We start from the raw sequence: 10,320 nt of genomic DNA, 5'->3' as shown, positions 1-10,320 counted from the left end.
AAATACTGTATTTACTTCTGACACAGATATAGTTTTCACTATATAGGAAGTGGGAACAGAGAACCAGCTATTATGAGTTTTGAATGTTTGAAATTATGAATAAGTGAAGTGAAATATAAAATTAAGATTATAGTTTTGCTTCTTAATAAGAGTTTTTCATTGAAATAGTAGAATTTTAAGCTTCTTTTCTAGATAGTCTATATAACATTTTATTCATTTTACATTTTTGAGCATTTACTACAGGTAGTATTTATTTATTCTTTTGTCTTAATTTCTAAATTGTGAGCGCTTCAAAAATAGAGAATGTGTCCTTTACTTCTGTTTCCCCAATGCCTAATAAAGTACCTAATTCCTATCATTTCAAAATTATTTTCAAACAAATAAAATACACTGGAGGCTATAGATAATGCTAAATAAATAGCAAATAACCATTTATTTAGTACCTTCTATTTACTCATATTTAGCACCTTCTATGTACTTTAACTTCCTACCCATCCTTGCCACCACCCCTGTCTAAAGCCATTTTTCTTCTCAGGCAATGCATGACCAAGAACAAGCTCAGATGCAGTGATTAAATAATGTCATTCCAATCGTGCACAGAGGTAGTATAAAAATTTTTTCACCCAAGTATTGGTTTCCCTTGTCGTCCAAGGTGAAAAGGCCCAGAAATAATTCAGTATTATTACCTATAATAATACTGAATTTGTTCTTTAGTCCACTGTTCAATAATATGTGTTAGTGAGCACACTGAGAGAAGTGGTTTTTAAGAGACTTCTGAATCTAAGAAGAATTAAATTAGGTGCAATATAGTTTAATGTTGAATAAGCTTGATTCACTCTGATTCTCTGAAAATTGATAAAGCTATGTATGTCAAGTACAGGCCTTCAAATTACTGCAAAGCAAGTATATATTTGAACCAATCAAAGAAATGTTAGACCAAATTGATGTTAAATCACCTTCTGATCAGGAATTGCCGCCTACATTCTAGTTACTCACTTCCTTAGTATTTTACTTCATTCTGTTCTTGATTATGGTTCTCTACCATATCCCGTCATCTACCCAGGAAATTCCCTGCTGTAAATTGAGTGATGCCACCATTTGTTCTTAGGTTAAGTCTTAAGTCAAGGCTTTATCCCTCAAAACACTTAAATTTTACCACTCAAAACTCTTCTGTTGGATCATATGTATATTAATAATGATGACCATATTATCTTTATCTGCTCTCCATTTATAAAACTCCTTATCTGTCCAGCAGCAACTAATGAGAATGTGATAGCCAACAATTTCTATAGATTCACTAGCTCTTGCTCAATATTTACTCCTTGCTTCTGTGTAATAATAGATACCTATTCAAAAAAAAACAAAACTATCTATTTAAATAGTCCCTGGTGGCCAGAGAAACATTCTAGAATCTGAAATGACTATTTAGGCCCCTACCTGGCTCACCACAACCATAAAGAATAATTCCTGTTTGTGACTAAGTTAATCAATAAAGTTCATTTATTTCATAAGGGAAGTTCAGATCAGCCTCCTACTCATATATGTACTTCTGGAAGAAATTCATCCTGGAAAATACAACTATCTAATGAGAGAAAAAAATGACTGTAATCATTAAGGTCATATATAAGTTTAACATTACTCTGAAGGTGCTGAGTAACCATTAACACTGCATTTCAGTAATCCTCAGATAACTCCACAATATCAACAAACCTCCTCTAGCAAAAATTGTGTTAGTCACACTTTTCACCCAGTTCCATTTCCAGATCACTAATTTCCCTAAGAGGAAAAAAAACTGTTATACCAATACTCTATTTCAGAAACCAAAATAACTGACACTTCAAGAACTGCCATCAACTGATTTTCCATTTTCTTTTTGCTATTTCTCTTTTTTTGGAAATTACTTTTATTATGTTGTAATATTTGTTCATGAGCTGTAATTACTTATGTGAAGGAGAGTCCAGAAAACAGATCTGTGACTGTGTTAGCCTTGTCCTTGATTGCAGAGACTTATGAATCACACAGATTAACACTGTTCACTATCGTAGTCACTGAAGATCCAACAGGCTATCAGCTGGAAGACCTCCATATCTGTCCAGCTGTTTCCATCAGATCACAAGACTTAGGAGTGTGGATAAATACATTTTGCTCTCTTGAATTTAAAACTTTACAACAGTTCAAATGCCCTTCCCTGAATGCATAAGTTCAAAAACTTCATTAATTTGATTCAAGGACGTGCTGCCAGTCACAAATTCATCAATTTTTTATCTTTTTGGACATATGTTCAGACACCAACTTATGGATACTTCCTACACTCTTCCATCCTCCAAAGACAGTGCCTTTCCATGTACGACCTGTCACCAGCTGGAATGAATGAGTGGCAATTTCTTCCCCTGAAGCAGCTACTCCAACCACCATGCTGACCCACAGACTGTGGCATGCCTCAGGTGCTGCTCTCATGACCTTCACATTACCAATACACTCAAAGGAATAGTCCAACTCCTCCATCAGTCATCTCAATGAGCACTTCCTGGATGGGTTTACTGAAGTCTTGGGGATTAATACATTTAAAAGCTCCAAATTCTTTGGCCTTTGCAAATTACCTTTATTGATATCCACACCAATAATCTATGAGGCACCAGCAACTTTACAGCCCATGATAGCTGCCAAGCCAACTCCTCCTAGACCAAAGACCACAAAAGTAGAGCCAGGCTCCACCTATCTTCTGGCAAAGGTTTGTTTTCAGATTTAGACAAAATTTTCTCCACACTGTAGGATGTAAGGTGGAACGACGGTATCACCTGCTTTCAGCTTAGTAACTCCTTCACCAACACTTTCCACAATTCCAGACCTTCATGTCCCAAGATCACTGGAAAACACCCTCAGGATCAGCTTCACACAGAGTATAAGCATCAGTGTGGCAAAGTGCAGTGGCAATGATTTTAATTCAAACTTCATGAGACTTTGCAGGTGCTACTTCTACCTCCTCTATATACAGAGGTTTTTCAGCCTCCCAGGCAACTGCAGCCTTGAACTCAATAACCTAATTCACCATGTCCACCTCTTCTTTCATTTTTCTGAAAATTCCAAAAGCACAATTCCTTCCTCTTCATTAAGAAAATTCATAAAAATGAACATTTTATCTGCCTGTCATCATTACTCCAAAAATAAACCAAATGCAAAAACAAGGTGTTAAAACAGTATCTATAATGCTGTTTCCTTTTAGAAAGGTAACTCAATTATATTATTCTTTACTTCAAAATTCACCTGTATCTTTCCATGTATGTTTTATATGTCAAAATACATTCTGCTGTCATGTATGACTAAAAAAATAAAAATAAATCGTATGGTAAAAAAAAAAATTCACCTGTATCTTACAGGGGTGACCCAAATCTTTCAGTATCCAAAATTCATTATTTCCTTTACTATTAAACCAATACAGCTCAGACCCCAGACCATATACTAACATAAATCAATACCTGTCCAAAATTTAAAGTTACCTGAGTAACTTATACTCCTTCAATTGATTTTTGTTTTATTTTCTATTCCCATAGATTCTTTTCCCATATTTTTATTGGTGTGTTATGGTTGCACATTATGGTGGGATTCATTGTTACTATTCATATGTGTACATAATACAACTTATATAACTTGGCTAATATTGGTTCCCATTATTTCCCCTTCCAGTTCCTTTCCTCTATTCTACTGATATCCCTTCAATTTTCATGATACACACACACACACACACACACACACACACACACACACCTGTCTCTTACTTTTTCCTCTCTAGCTTCCATGTGAGAAAAAAAAAATCCTATCCTTAGCTTTCTGAGTCTGCCTTATTTTACTTAATATATTATTATCAATCCATTTTCCTGCAAATGTCATAATTTCATTCTTCCTTATGGCTGAATAAAAACTCCACTGTGTATATATACCACATTTTCTTTATCCATTCATCCATTGATGAACACCAAGGCTCATTACATAGTTTGGTTATTATGACTTGTGCTGCTATAACATTTCCCATAGATTCCTCCCCGGCCTCCTCTTCCTCCTCCTTCCCCTTCCCTCCTCCTCTTCCTCTTCCTTCTTCTTCTTCTTTGTACTAGGGATTGAACCCAGTGGCACTTAACTGCTGAGCCACATCCGCAGCCCTTTTTTATATTTTATTTAGAGACAGAGTCTTGCTAAGTTGCATAAGACTTTGTTAAATTGCTGAGGCTGGCCTTGAACTAGCACTCCTTCTGCCTCAGCCTCCCAAGCCCCTGGGATTACAGGCATGTTCCCATCGATTCTTGATATCACATTATCACCTTCTATAGGTACTAACCTTTCTCTATCTCAAAGAAACCCAAAATAGAATCTACAGATCTTTCTCCCTTTAAATTCCCCTATCAACAACACTAATACAAGACTAAAACTTTTACTGATAATTTAAAATTAAGGAGCATGATAAGCAAGTATATACTATAGCCCTAAAGTTTTATGGCTTCTCTCTACCACCCCTACTCAGCCACCCACTTTTAGGTTCTATCAATCTTCCTGCACTACTAAGCTTCTATTATATACTAAATTCCTATTGTTTTCATTTGTAGAGTATTTCACCTTACCTTTTTGCTCAGTCTAGGTGTTTCCCAGTAGATTTTAGTTCCCATAATCAAACATTCCTATTAAGATGATTTTCATAACTAAAAGACAAGTACCTTCCTTATGAGAATTGCAGCCAACTTATAAATATAACAAAAGGAAGGACATATTATTCTTTCTAATTGGAAATGATGAAATAAGGGGTCAGAATTATTAATTAATTTAACAAGTATTTGTTGAGCAATTAATATGTACTAAAAGCATTTTTCTAGGTACTGAGAATATAATGTTAAGCAAAAGTGGACATGTTATCTGTCCATTTGGTGTTTAGTTTCATTTAAGATACAAATGTTAAAAAAATTAAAAATATAATTTGCAACTGTAATTAGTACTATGAGAGTTTATAACATGAGATAAGTGAATAAGAAAATCTTTGAAGAATAGATGGTTAAATTTTGATCTAAAGTGTAAGTAGGAAATGACTAAAGTATAAGTAGGAATTAAGTAAAAGAGAAATGTTCAAGGATGAAAAAATAATATATGCAATGGGTATATGAAAGGAAGGGGCTTGATGTATATAGTTGAAGCTCTAAAAAGGCACAGAGCAAGGGAGAATAGGTCTGAGGTAAAGCTGAAGATCTGGGTAAAGGTCAGACCATGCAAGGCCTTATACATACATTACCTTAAAGCCACCCTAAACAGCTCTTGTCCAAGCGCTATTATTGGATTTTATGCAAGGAGAATAACAAGGTCATATCTGTGCTTTGAAAACATCATTTTATTTGCAGCATAAAAAGGATAAATGTGGATATGAGTAGATTTGCAAGGATGAACTGCAATTGTCCTAAGAAAAGTTTATAGTAACTTGAATCAAAATGGAGAAATAGAATGATTTAATAGATATCTAGGAGTTTAAAATAAGTCAACTTTTCCAGGCACAGTGATGCAAGCCTATAATCAAACCCAGTAACTCCGAAGTCTGAGGTAGGGGACTACAAATTCAAAGCCAGCCTGGGCAACTGAGCAAGACCGTATCTAAAAATAAAACATAAAAAGGGCTGGGACTATAGCTCAGTGGTAGAGTGTTCCTGGGTAATAGCCCCAGTACCACAAAAATATATACATACACACATACATGCATAAGAGAACTTTATAATGATTGCTTGAGAATGAGAAAGCAATGAAGTTGTCAAAGATGACTCTTAGGTTTTTGCTTCACCTTCCTTGAGCTTGTTCACAGTGCCAAGCACTGTGATACTTGTTCATATTTAATTCCTACAATAATCCTATGAAAATATTATCATTTGTCCAGCCTATTTCCCCAAATAAAGTAGGAGATCTGGAGACCCAGACTAGAATTTCATAAGCCAAAAAGCAAAGTGTTGCAACAGTTTCATGTATGATTTCTCTTGCTCCTGGTAGGGTATATCCTAAAGAATGTTTAATAATATGGCTTATTAGTACTTAAAATCTCTATTTTATACATATTTTCATATTTCAATATATCCCTCTACTAATGTTACCTCCTACATATTCCTCCACTCATATCTACGACTCCAGAGCCCAATAACAACCTAACCGAACTCTATGACACCTGGTTCTACCTCCAGACCACATATCAGCAGCCAAACACCTACTACAAAGCCACCACTAATATACAAAACCAGTGAAACTCATTGAAAAGGATGCCATGTCTGATTATTTTTCTGTCATATTTATATAAACTGTTCTCTCAATCTAAAATGTTTTTCTCACCCTTTACCACTTCTGTTAACCAATTAATCCCTATTAATTCTTCAAGATTTAGCTCAGACATTATCTCCTCTAATAATCTTTCCCTGGGGCTTCCAATATGTATTAGCAGCCTATGTACATTCTATTATAGTACTTGTCACAGAGCATTACTTGACTCTTTCACACTAGAATGTGAGCTCCCTTAGAACAAGAACTGTGTTCTATTCTACTTTGTATCACCTAGCACAGGTCCAAATACAATAGATATCAAATTAGCGATTATCTGACTCATTAAATGAATGAATTAAATCAGTTAATCAATCACTAGTCTGTTTATTAGAGAATATCCCTTGGACAAATATATTTAATATAAAACATCTGCTAAACATATTTATAATATTTTAAAGTAATCTACATTGTGCAAACAGTAATTGAACAGCATAGCAATTAATCCAAACTACATAATAAAATTGAGAATTCAAGAAATTTAGGTCTTGTAGTGCCAATACTCTTGATACTACAAGAAACTACCTCTCTAAAAAAATAAGAAATAACTATTGAAAAGCGAGATGATGTTATAAAAATTTTTAAATCCATTTTACTCTTAGACCAAACATATCAAAAATAAAACATTTTGTTTAAGTTTTCAAGACTATCTTTTATTATAGACACCAGTAAGCAGTGGCAGTGGCAGAAGGTTAAGAATCAAGAATGAAAACACAGAAACAAAAGATAAATCACAAAATTAGTATCTAAAATTCAAGTAACTCACGGTCAGTATAGGAATATTTGATCACTTCCTGCAGTGTGTCAGGGTTTACAAAGATATTCATGCTACTCAAAACAGCAACTACTTCATCAGTAGGAACCCAACCATCTTTTATCCTAGAAAAAATCTCCAAGGCTTTCTGGAATGCTGTGAAAAACAATAAACAAAGAAATTTTTGTACCACGAGAATCAACAGCTTTCCCTGGATAAAAAAACTGATTTTGTGACAGTAACCATATAGGGAAAATAACCTTACATAAGCGTGAGGTTTTCTAAATATTCACCTATAAGTAGGCATTTTCCAATTCTGGTCACATTTCTAGAATAAATTCTAATTTTTGCTATTATAAATATTAATATAATATCAATAACAATAGCTAGTATTTATTGAATATTGATCATGTGTCAAAAACTGCACTAAAAGCTATGAGTTAGCTCATTCAATCATCACAATAGGCTTTTATCTCTACTTACAGATATGAAAACTAAGGCTTAAAAAGTCCCCTTCAACTCACAGCTAGTATGCAGAAGAGTCAAAATACTAATCTAACAATATTAATCCACAATGCTTGCTTTTAATCACTATACTATTTAACTCTTAAAAATTTTAATTAAGACAATTTCTTACCAATGGTATAATCCACAATAGCAAATCATTTAATACACAATCTGAAGGAGTTGTTAATTGCTTAAAAATGAAAATTTTATTAGAAAAGAAGAATGATAGAGAGGCGAAATTTCTTTTCAGCTGTTTTATCATATTACAAAGAGTTTAGCAGTAGTTTAACCACTACTATAAGGTTTCTTTTTTTTCAGAAATTTAATATTATTATGCTAGCAATTCTTTTTTTTTCATGGTTTCTTAAGAGAGATTTTATTTTTTTAATCTGAAAGACTAAATACATACAGTGGACAAGGCAATATGTGACAAGTGTGATGTCATGTATTCAAAGTGTTTCAGAAATTCAAAGATCATTTCCACATTGGAAGTGGGCAGGTATAGGAATGGTCACAGGAGAGATGTTGAATTTTCTATGATCCCTAGTGATTGAAGAGGGATTTATAGAGGGAAATTAGTAAATATTATGCTAGCAATTCTAACATCAAAAATGAATTGGAGATGCTAGGGCTGTAGCTCAGTGGCAGAGCACTTTCCTTGCACATGTGAGGCACTGGGTTTAATCCTCAGCACCACATAAAAATAAATAAAATAAAAGCAGGCTGTCCATATACAACTACAAAAAAAAATTTTAATGAATTATAAACATGGTTAGAAGAAAATGCACACACCAATCAAGAATTTTTCACTAAAAAGCTTTCCTGAAAACTTAAATGGAAAGCTGTGTCCAACTGCTAAATTAAATACTCCTCTGACAACAACATCCCTTAATTTACCTTGATTAAAACATATACACACACACACAAAAAAAAAAAAAAAAAAAAATTTCCTTAACTAACTCCAGAAAACAAATCACTTTATAGTCAGATTAGATTTTCTTGGAACTCAGGATACAATAAGCATATCAATCTTTGGATAAACACAACCAAGAAGGGAAACTGAGCATTATGTATTCATCCAACTAGTAGTTATTGATAAAGTTAGACAAAATAACAAAGGAAAAAAATCCAAAAAAAAAATCTTCCTCCATTAAAAGCAATGAGAACACTGGCAAAAATTGTCACAATCAACTTTTTTCAAACTTCTAGAAATAAAACAAAGGCTTCTAGCAATCCAAGAAGTGTCCTCAAAAGAAAAAAAAAATGGATGGCTCTCATTAAGAAACAGTGAGTTTTGTGACATTTTAACTTGCTCTATTCTCATCTCCTTGTCCCCAAGTTCACAGGAACCTTGAAAAACAAGAGCCAATAATCATGATAAAAATGTGTGTGTGTGTTAGCAAAGTTATTATTTCTTTATTCAGAAGAAATAAAAGAAAGTTAATAAATTCTATGATTAAATTTAACATTCTTATTTCAAAAAATATATCACTCTAAAATTAAAAGAAAAACAATGCAGAAGGAGGAGGCTGAGGCTCTGGCTCAGCAGTAGCACACTGCGTGGCATGTGTGAGGCACTGGGTTCAATTCTCAGCACCACATAAAAATAAATAAAATAAAGGTCTATCAACAACTAAAAAAATATTTAAAAGAAAAAAAACATTATAATAGGAAAAAACATTTGTAACAAAGAATCAGCAGCCAGAATATGAAAACCCTAACAAATCAATAAGAAATAAACAAGACAGTTTTTAAAACGGACAATAAACATGAAAAGACAATTTATAGAAAAAATATATATAAATACCCAGTAATTATGTTAAAAATGTCAAATTTCACAATTAAGAAATAGAAATAATGAGACATCATGCGGGGGGCGGGGGGGGAAATGTTAGCAAAACCTCCCGTTTTCTTAAAGTAAAAGACATTTATATTTTTCCGGTCATTTTCTGGAGAGATTTCTAGATTCCCAACTTTTACAAGTTCTAGGTCTTCTAACTCTCCTCTACCTGGTAATTGATAACTCATTTTTTCTTGACAAGACATGCATAAACTCTGTTAAGTGTGTGTGTGTCCATTGTGGCATATAAAAAGGATTTTTAAAGTCAATATTAAACTATAGCAAGGTAGGAAAAGTTAAAGAGGGTCTTTTGTAGGTTTATACACATATTGCTTGGATATTTTATAAAAATAATAAATTGTTATATTTTGTTTTAAAAGGAAAAAAAAGAAATGTGAGAATCTTTGATTAGTCTCAGAACACTTCAACCGCAAATAGAAAATAAGATCAATATAGGAAGCCAGGACTTAAAAGAGCAAGGAATATATTGAAGTCAATAAGCTATTCTCACTAGTGGTTCAACAAGAAGGCAGTACTTAGGAGTCCACACATGAACCTTTAGTCAGGAACAATTTGTAAGTCAAAAACCAAGTAGACAAAGAGTATCAAGAAAAATCTCAATGTTATAAAAGTTAATCAAGATGTCAAGTAGGAAATAAGTAGTCAAAAAGGAAAAGCAAACCAAGCATCATCTTACATGTATTGTTCATTGCTATATAAGGTAGACATTTAGTAACATTTATTACATAAGTGAATAAACAATTTTTCTTGCATATTTGCATGCTTTTCTGGAAATACAAAGACTATCAAATTCAAACATCTTTGATTCTAAGAAAAAAGAGTCTGTTAACTATAAAATTAGATAATACCAACAACTGCTCAGGGAAAC

At 33.2% G+C, this 10,320-nt stretch overlaps 1 pseudogene; it reads right to left on the bottom strand.

Annotated features, from left to right (window-relative positions):
* Positions 1–2,156: 2,156 nt before the first annotated feature.
* LOC139702509 (alcohol dehydrogenase class-3-like) lies at positions 2,157–4,658 on the bottom strand (annotated as a pseudogene).
* Between the last annotated feature and the right edge of the window lie 5,662 nt (positions 4,659–10,320).

The sequence above is a fragment of the Marmota flaviventris genome, chromosome 17 (assembly GCF_047511675.1).
Source record: "Marmota flaviventris isolate mMarFla1 chromosome 17, mMarFla1.hap1, whole genome shotgun sequence".
Taxonomy (NCBI): Eukaryota; Metazoa; Chordata; class Mammalia; order Rodentia; family Sciuridae; genus Marmota; species Marmota flaviventris.
The sequence above is the reverse complement of the archived record's forward strand: the minus strand, read 5'-3'. Positions and strand labels throughout refer to the sequence as shown.